This window comes from Sciurus carolinensis, chromosome 5 (genome assembly GCF_902686445.1).
Source record: "Sciurus carolinensis chromosome 5, mSciCar1.2, whole genome shotgun sequence".
Classification (NCBI taxonomy): domain Eukaryota; kingdom Metazoa; phylum Chordata; class Mammalia; order Rodentia; family Sciuridae; genus Sciurus; species Sciurus carolinensis.
Genome location: NC_062217.1, coordinates 105,277,663 through 105,288,133, shown reverse-complemented (window position 1 = coordinate 105,288,133; position 10,471 = coordinate 105,277,663).

Sequence of the window (10,471 nt, the reverse complement as noted above, 5' to 3'; positions counted from 1 at the left end):
AGAAATCATGAAATCCATCTGGAAGAATAAAAGACCCAGAATAGCCAATGCAATCCTGGACAGGAAGAGTGATGCAGGAGGTATCACAACACCAGAACTTAAACTCTAGAGCAATGGTAACAAAAATGGCATTGTTTTGGCACCAAAATAGACAGATAGACCAAAAGTGTAGAATAGAAGACACAGAGACAAAGCCACCTAAGTACAGTCATCTCATACTAGACAAAGGTGCCAAAAACATACAAGGGAGGAAAGATAGACTCTTCAACAAATAGTGCTGGCAAAACTGGAATTCTATATGCTGTAAAATGAAATTAAACCTCTATCTCTCATCTCATGCTGTACAAAACTCAACTCAAAATGGATCAAGGATCTAGAAATTAGATCTGAGACCCTTCACCAAATAGAAGAAAAAGTAGGCCTGAATCCATCGTGTTGGAATAGGACCAGATTTCCTTAACAAGACTCCCAGAGCACAAGAAATAAAAGCAAGAATCAGTAAATTGAATGGATTCAAACTAAAAAGTTTTTTTAGAGCAAAGGAATCAATAATGGAAAAGAGAGCCTAGAATTGGAGAAAATCTTTTCCACATGCACTTCCAATAGAGTGCTAATCTCCAAAATTTATAAAGAACTTAAAACACTATACACCAAAACTACAAAGAACCCAATCAATAAATGGGCTAAGAAACTGGATAGACACTGCACAGAATAAGATATACAGGCAATCAACAAATATAGGAACAAGTGCTTATCATCTCTAGTAATTAGAGAAATGCAAATCAAAACCACCCTAAGATTTCATCTGATTCCAATTAGAATGACTATTATCAAAAATTTAAGCAATAATAAGAGTTGGTATGGATGTGAGGAAAAAGGTACATTCATATATTGCTCGTGGAATTGCAAATTGGTGCAGTCACTCTGGAAAGCAGTATGGAGATTCCTCAGAAAACTTGAAATGGATCCACCATTTGACCCAGCTATCCCACTCTTTGGTTTATACCCAAAGGACTTAATATCAGCACACTACAGTAATACAGCCACATCAATTATATCTGCTCAATTCACAATAGCTTGATTATGGAACCATCCTAGATGCCCTCAATAGATAAATGGATAAAGAAACGGTGGTATAATACACATTGGAATATTACTCAGCCATAAAGAAGAATACAATTATGGCATTTGCAGGTAAATGAATGGAGTTGTAGAATATCGTGCTAAGTGACATAAGCCAATTCCAACAAACCAAAGCCTGAATGTTTTCTCTGATAAGTGGATGATGATACATAATTGGGGGTTTTGGTGAGGGATGTTAAGAGATGAATGCAGGAACTTTGGCTTCTGTGGAGGGAAATGGGGTGGTAGGGGTGGGGAAAGGAAATAATAGTGAATGGAGACAGATATTATTACTCTATGTACATGTATGATTACACTAATGGTATGAATCTACATTGTGTACAACCAGAGAAATGAAAATTTGTACCCCATTTGTGTATAATCAATTAAAATACAGTCTGTAAAAATAAATAAATTTTAAAAAGAATGTATAACAAAAATAAAATTTAATTTGTTCATTTTATTTTTAGTTTGAGATCTTTAAAGTCTTTGGAAATGATATAAGCCTACTGTGGAGCAATATAATCACTGTTGATGTAAAAATTCATCAGAAGTATAGTTCAAAACTTGGGGTGGGATTCCATGTATCTTAAGGTGATTGATTTCTAATACAATAAATCATGCAGGAAACAATATAAATTTTAAAACTTATATTGATTGCATTAGTTACATACATATCAAAACTGACCAAATGTGTGTACTTTATTGTACTTCAATAATATCTCAATAAAGCTAAGGAAAAAATGGATTATAAACCAATCTGAATATATTTCATCTATGTAAAATTAGAAAATGTAATGTGCATTTATGAACTCACCACCAATTTAAGAAACAGAACTTTATCTTTGAAGTCCCTTTTCACTCTCCTCCTTGTTTCCCTTTCATCTTATATTCCACATTCATTCTTTCAAATATTTTTGAGTGCATAAAATGAGCAAGAACTGTTCTAAATTGATAGTCTATGTCCAGAGTAACAAGTGTGTCTTTAACTTCTCCACATTTTCCCTTTTCTTTCCCACTGTCTCTGCTGCCCACTACATGAGATTTTTTTTTCATTGTAAACAAATGGGATACATGCTGTTTCTCTGTTTGTACATGGAGTAAAGGCATACCATTTGTGTAATCATAAATTTACATAGGATAATGTTGTTTGATTCACTGTTATTTTTCACTTCCCCCCACCCCCCACTCCTCTTTTCCCTCTACACAGTCCTTCATTCCTCCATTCTTGCCCCCCTCCCACCCCCATTATGTGTCATCATCCACTTATCAGTGAGATCATTTGTCCTTTGGTTTTTTGAGATTGGCTTATCTCACGTAGCATGATATTCTCCAATTTCATCCATTTGCCTACAAATGCCATAATTTCATCATTCTTCATGACTGAGTAATATTTCATTGTATAAATATATACCACAGGCTCTTTATCCATTCATCAATTGAAGGACATCTAGGTTGGTTCCACAATCTGGCTATTGTGAATTGAGCAGCTATGAACATTGATGTGACTGTATCTCTGAAGTATGTTGATTTTAAATCGTTTGGGTATAGGCCGAGGAGTGGGATAGCTGGGTCAAAGGGTGGTTGCATTCCAAGCTTTCTGAGGAATCTCCATACTGCTTTCCAGAGTAGCTGCACTAATTTGCAACCCCACCAGCAATGTATGAGTGTACCTTTTTCCCTACATCCTCACCAACAACTATTGCTGCTTGTGTTCTTGATAATCACCATTCAAATTGGGGTGAGATGGAATCTTAGGGTAGTTTTGATTTGCATTTCTCTTATTACTAGAGATGGTGAACTTTTTTTCATATATCTGTTGATTGCTTGTAGATCTTCTGTGAAGTGTCTGTTCATTTCCTTAGCCCATTTGTTGATTCAGGTATTTGTATACTTGGTGTAGAGTTTTTTAGGTTCTTTATAGATTCTGGAAATTAGTGCTTTATCTGAAGTATGAGTGGCAAAGATTTTCTCCCACTCTGTAGGCTCTCTCTTCACATTGCTGATAGTTTCCTTTGCTGAGAGAAAGCTTTTTAGTTTGAATCTATCCCAGTTGTTGATTGTTGCTTTTCTTTCTTGTGCTATGGGAGTCCTGTTAAGGAAGTCTGATCCTGGGCAGACACGTTGAATATTTGGACCTATGTTTTCTTCTATAAGATGGAGGGTCTCTGGTCTGATTCCGAGGTCCTTGATCCATTTTGAGTTGATTTTTGTGCAGGGTGAGAGATAGGGGTTTAATTTCATTCTGTTGCATGTGTATTTCCAGTTTTCCCCACACCATTTGTTGAAGAGGCTATCTTTTCTCCATTGCATATTTTTGGCCCCTTTGTCTAGTATAAGAAAATTGTATTTATTTTGGTTTGTGTCCATGTCCTCTATTCTTTACCATTGATCTACCTGTCTATTTTGGTGCCAATACCATGCCATTTTTGTTACTATTGCTTTGTAGTATAGTTGAAGATCTGGTATCGACACAAAAATTCTCAACAAAAATTTTAGCAAATTGCATACAAAAATATATTAAAAAGATAGTGCACCATGATCAAGTGGGTTTTTTCCTAGGGATGCAAGGTTGGTTCAACATCCGGAAATCAATAAATGTCATTCACCATATCAACAGACTTAAAGAATTATTTTGATAGATGCAGAGAAAGCATTTGATAAAGTACAGTATCCCTTCATGTTCAAAACACTAGAAAAAATAGGGATACTGGGAACATTCCTTAACATTGTAAAGGCCATCTATACTAAGCCCATGGCCAATATCATTCTAAATGGTGAAAAACTGAAAGCATTCCCCCTAAAAACTGGAACAAGTTAGGGATGCCCTCTTTCACCACTTCTATTCAACATCATCCTTGAAACTCTAGCCAGAGCAATTAGACAGACCAAAGAAATTAAAGGGATATGAATAGGAAAAGAAGAACTCAAATTATCCCTGTTCACTGATGACATGATTATATATTTAGAGGAACTGGGAAATTCCACCAGAAAACTTTTAGAACTCATAAGTGAATTCAGTAAAGTAGCAGGTTACATGAGATTTGAATCTCCTGTTGGTCTTCTGTCTGCTTTCCAGGTACATTCAGATCCCTTCTGACAAAACAGAAAACACAGATGCCTCTGTTCAAACTTTAACTTGAGCCTGCAGAAGCTCTGGGTACCCTGTACCAACCTGAACTGTTGTTTGAGGCAGAGGCTGCAGTCACACCATTAGGCAAATTCTTCTGTTCATAAGCCAGTCACAGATGACCAGGTGGAGTTTCACTGGAAACATCTGGGGTTCAGTGTCTGACACACAAAAAAGATGCATAATTAATACTTTTGAACTAATGAAGTGGAGTATTATTATTTTCTCACTGGATATACACATATATACATATTTCTATGACTGGATACATAATGCACATACATATACATTTCTATGTAAATCTTCTCAACTAGTTCTGCCTAGAATCAGGAAGGATTCTGCCAAAAAAAAAAAAAAAAAAGGAAGAGGGAGAGTGAGAGAGAGAGAGTGTATGTGTGTGTGTGTGTATGTGTGTGTGTGAGAGAGAAAGAGAGGTGGGGGGAGGAGGAGGGATGAAGGAAGAAATGAAGGAAGGAGAGAAAAAGAGTCAGGTACAATGGTGTATGCCTGTGGTAACAGCAACTCAAGAGGCTATGATTTAGGAGGTCTACTAGAGCAGGGATTTGAGGCCAGCCTGAAAAACAGCAAAACCCCATCTCAAAACCAAAACAAAAAACAAACAAAAACAACAAACCCTTCTGTGCTAATTTAATTCCTATAAATGTCTATAAATTCATATAAATGTTTGTACTTTAATTCTAAAATTTTAGGGCTCATTTACATACTTCTATAACATATTGTAAACAGTTACTTGCAATCACTTTTATATTTTGGGTAGAATTTATTTCCAGAATTGATGCAGTTTCTTTAGGTTGTATGGAAAATTTAAAGTTCAGCATCACATTACATCACACCTCTTCCTTAAAAAAAAAAAAATGAAAGAAAAAAAATGATGTGGACCTGAGATTTCTCTTAAAATTAAAGTGCTTAGAAAAGAGAAAAAATATTTCAGACTAGCTCAGTGACTATATGATTTAAATGGGCTTTCAAATTTCTCTTTTGTTATGGTTTAGGAGGTCAAGATCAACCTCAGCAACTTACTGGAGCCCTAAGCAACTTGGTAAAACCCCTATCAAAATAAAAAATAAACAGCTGGGGATGCAACTCAGTGGTAAACTGCCACTGGGTTAGATCCCCAGTACCAACCCCATCTCCCAAACTGCCCTTTTTTAGTAAATCAGCTCTGCCATGGTCCATGGTAACTTGAATAACTCAACATACCCACTCTGGCAAGACCTCAGTGTGCATCAACCCAAGGTTTAGCAAAATGCTCTGCTACTTCTCCAGGAACAAGTCGTCTATCTTATCAGACTGTCCAAGTGTGTTTCTCAACTATTTGCCTAGGTTCACTGAGACTAATTAGGTGATACTTCCTTCTCATTTCCCTTTGAACCCACTCCAACTTGCTGAAATTCAAAGTTAGTTCTGCAATACAGAGTCACTTACCATTCATAACACCTGTTATCTGACCTCTGGGATTAAGGATGTTGTCCAAAGATATTAGGGATACAGGGAGCTGACATCACGTTTATCATGATTTTGCTATCCTGTAAGGATAATAAATGGCTTGAACCCAATCAGGTTCTTCTACTCCTTACTGCTCTGTCATCAATACTTCCCAGTTCATATGGCATGAAACACATTCCACACGCTTCCCCAAGAGAGCTTAGTGTAAGCACAAGTGAGAAGGTGTTCTTTTCCTTGCTGGAAGGATCTAGAGGGAATTCCCCCTCGTTGGAGATGGGAGGTTCTGTAATCTGGGATGGTCGCATTTCCAGATACAAGTAAGCTGGTGGGTACTTGCTGTAGTCTGGATCTGAAATGCCCCATGAAAGCCCTGGTGCTCAAGGCATCCTCAGTCAGGGGTGCTATTGGGAGATGGAACCTTTAGGAGGTGGTGCCGAATGGAATGAAGTGAAGATATTGGGGCATCCCCTGATAGCGATTTGGGATCCTGGTCCTTTCCTGTTTCTCCTTTTTCTATGTAGCCACCATAAGGTGAGCAGATGACTCCAAAATTTTCCTGCCACAATGACTGAGCCACCACAAGCCCAAAGCCATAAGGCTAAGCAAATATGGATTAAAACGTATGAAACCATTAACCTGTACTCCTTGCAAATTGGTTATCTATGATTAATTAGCACAGTAATTGAAAGCTGAATACAGGTCTTTGAGGGAGAAAAGGATGATGCTACCAGAAGCAAAAAGATGCCAGCACCTCCCTCCTTTAACTTTCCCTCCCACTCCCAGCCCGTTCCTAAGAGAGGTCACATTGTATCAGAGTCTGTCCAACAGGTAAATTCTAATCAAAAGTTTATCATTGTGGGAACAGCTGAAAAATCACAGGGCAGAGGATGACATTCATTAGATGTGTTGGCAAAAATCTAGTAAAAATCAAGCCCCAGCTGTGAACCTCTTAGGCAGGAGGAGATAATATGTCAGGGACAAAACAATGCCCACAATTGGCAAAGAAAAATTGGGGGTGGGGAACTATGGCCACTTAAGTTTCTTTTCCTTTTTTTTTTAATTTGTTCTAATTACTTAAAGATGACAGTAGAATGAATTTTGATACATTATACACAAATGGAGTGTAACTTCTCATTCTTCTGGTTGTACATAATGGAGAATCATACGAGTTCTGTTGTATTCAAATATGCACATAGGTTAATAATGTTCAATTCATTCTACTATCCTTCCTACTCCAATGTTCCCTCCCCTATCTCACTCCCTTCTGCATAATCCAAACCACATGTATTCTTCCCTTGACCATCTCATGCCTTATTGTGCATTAGCATCCACATACAAGAGAGAACATTCAGCCTTTGGTTTTTTAGGTTTGTCTTATTTTGCTTAGCATGATATTCTCCAGCTCCATCCATTTATTGGCAAATGCCATCATTTCATTCTTTTATAAGGCTGAGTAGTATTCCATTGTGTATATATATATCACATTTTCTTTATCCATTCATTTTGAAGGGCACCTAGGTTGGTTCCTTACTTTATTGTGAGTTGAGCTGCTATAAACATTGATGTGGCTGTGTCAGTGTACTATGCCGGTTTTAAGTCCTTTGGGCATAACCTGAGGAGTGGGATAATTGGGTCAAATGGTAGTTCCATTCAAGTTTTCTGAGGAAATTCCATACTGCTTTCCATAATGGTTACACCATTCTGTAGTTCTACTGGCAATGTATGGGTGTAACTTTTTCCCCATATCTTTGGCAACATTTATTGTTGCTTGCATTCTTTTTTAAAAAAAAATTTATTCAAATATTGATAGATTTTTATTTTATTCATTTATTTACATGTGCTGCTGGGAATCAAATCCAGTGTCTCACACATGCTAAGCAAGCATTCTGCCACTGAACCACCATCCCAGTCCCTGTTGCTTGTATTCTTGATAATTGCCATTCTGACTGGAGTAGAGGGATGCCATGATCACTTAAATTTCTTAATATCTATTGTGAAATGTCACTCCAGAGGGATGATTTCATAGATATTCAAACAAGAGCAGCATGCAAGAGTCAACACAAGTACAGGCTCAGTGATCTTCACATCTATATTCACTCCCAGGTGAATGTTGTGGGGAGACAGCCTAAACAACTCACTGAAACCCAGAGGAAGATGTCACCATGTTAGTTCCCCACCAATCACGATGCACAGGATTTTGCATCTGATTTGAAAGTAAAAGAACACCTCTTGCATATCCACTTATCAAGGATTAATAACCAGTATAAAAGTTCAGGTGATGCAGATGCCATGACCCCAGCCCTCTTTCATGCTACTTTTGCATAAATATTTACATATATCACAAATACTCTGGAGAATCATTTTCCAGAAGATATGAAGAATCTATAAAATGTGCATAGCATTTACCCAGTGATTCTGCCTCTGTAATATTACCAGGAAAATAACCAGATATGATGACAAAGACTTATATACCAAAGTGTTTACTTCAGCGTGACTTAGAGTGGTCTCAAAAGGAAAGCAGCTGACATGCCCTATCAACAGGAAACAGGAAAGAAAGCAGAAATACTACACAAGACATCTGTGACATTAAACATCACCTACTGAAAGGAGATTGAATGTCTGGGAAAAGATGGAGATTTCTACTGAGGTCTAGCAGAACTTCATAGACCCCAAGGACTCTCCTGGTTTTCACTCTTTCTGTGGCATGGCTCCCCAGAGGGATGAACTTGATTGCACAGTGTCCAATAAAGGAAACAAAAATGCTAGCACATGTTCATAATATGCAAGAATGCTGGGGCAACATCAACATAACAAATCTAAGAGTAACTGGGATAGAAAATAATATTGAGATATAGCCTAAAGGCATGGATATTTCTGATGTGATAGTAAAAAGAAAGAGACATCCTTCAAGATAAAGGATGGATACCGGAACCTAAACAACGGATGAGAAGTTCTCCAAGCCACATCAGAATCCAAATGCCTCACATAGAAAATAAGGAAAGAATATTAAATCCTAAAAGAGTGAAACACCAGGTTATAATGATAGGGAAGTCAAGTCTCACTTCTGACTTAACTCAGACCCTAAAATTGAGGGGGGCCTGGAATGAGATACTTCAAGCTCTAAAAGAAAACAATCCTCAACCAAAATTGCTACACCCCATGAAACTCTCCTTTGTATCTCACAATGTAAGTCTTAGCTAATACAAAAATGTCAGTATAATCCCATGAATCTGACTGATCAAACCATAATAAAATCAAACCAGAAATCAACAGCAAGAAAAATATTTGAAACCACATAAACACATGAATTTTGAAAAATACTCTTTCAAATGAAGAATGGATCAAATAAAAATAAAGATATTATTCAAACAAATAAGAACAAAGAATAAAAAATCAAAATTTTGAAGACAGTATGAAAAAATAAGTGGAATTTTTTTACCATTGTGTACCTACAGTTAAAAAAAAAATTGGCCCAAATGAATAAGATTAGAGTCTACACCAAAGGCTTCAGGAAAGAAAAGGTCAACTAGCTCCCAAACCAGTAGAAGACAGGGGACAAAATTGGTCAGAGCAGAAATTAATGAAATTGAGAAAAAATACAAAGAAGCAAAAAACAAACAAACAAAAAAAAACCCCCAGGGATTTGGATATGTGAAAAGGTAAGTAGGATTGGTAAACCTTTAGCTAAACTAACACAAGGAAGAAGGGAAAACAACTCCATAGACTCACAAATGAGAAAGATTATAATAGTTCAGACATCTAAAAGTCAGAGGATCATTAGAGATTATTGTGAATATATTGACTTCAATAAACTGGAAATCTAGAAGACATTGATAAATTTCTTGACACATATGACCTGCCCATCGTGAACCAGAAAACATGGACAAATTTCTTCATACACATGACCTGCCCACTTTGAACTAAATATACTAATATGAACAAATGAGATTGAAACATCATTTAAAGGTCTAACAACAAAGAAAAGTCAGGACCAGATAGATTCTCAAATGAATATTAACACACTTTAAATGAACAATAACACCAGTTGTTCTCAAATTATTCCATAAAATTGAAAGGAAGGGAACACTCCAGGTATATTCCCTGAACCCAGTATAACCCTGATACCAACACACAACAAAGAAAAATCAAGGAAAGAAAACTACAGATAAAAAACACCATCAACATAGACATAATAGCCTACAATAAAGTCAGCAAACTGCTCTCAAAACCACGTGAAGAAGATAACACACTATAAATAAGTGAACTTCTTCTTGGAGATGCAGTGATGTTCCAGCATAAGGAAAATCAATAAATGTAATTTATCACTTTAAAAGAATTAACAATAGGAATCATATGACCCTCTCAATAGAGACAGTGGTCAAGAAATTAGTTTCAATGGGCCAAATGCAGCATATTACCTGCCTATAAAACACAGATTTGTGGTGGTGGGAGAGTTTTTTGGTGCTGTTGATCCAATTGGGGCATCCTGTATGCTGTCCAAGCACTCTGCTGCTGAGAGAAGCCCCAGCTTCTGAACACATAGGTTTGGAGTAATGTAGCCACATCCATGAGACCCAATAAGCCACAAAGTCTAAAATAGCAATGGAATTTTATCAAAAAAAGCTTTCCAATTCCTAATTTACTGTATAAAGTCCACATTATGAAATGTAGACAGGTCTCCACCCACATTTATATAAATGACCTTCATATATATTTTAGATATATTATCTTTCATGTAACTATGATATATGT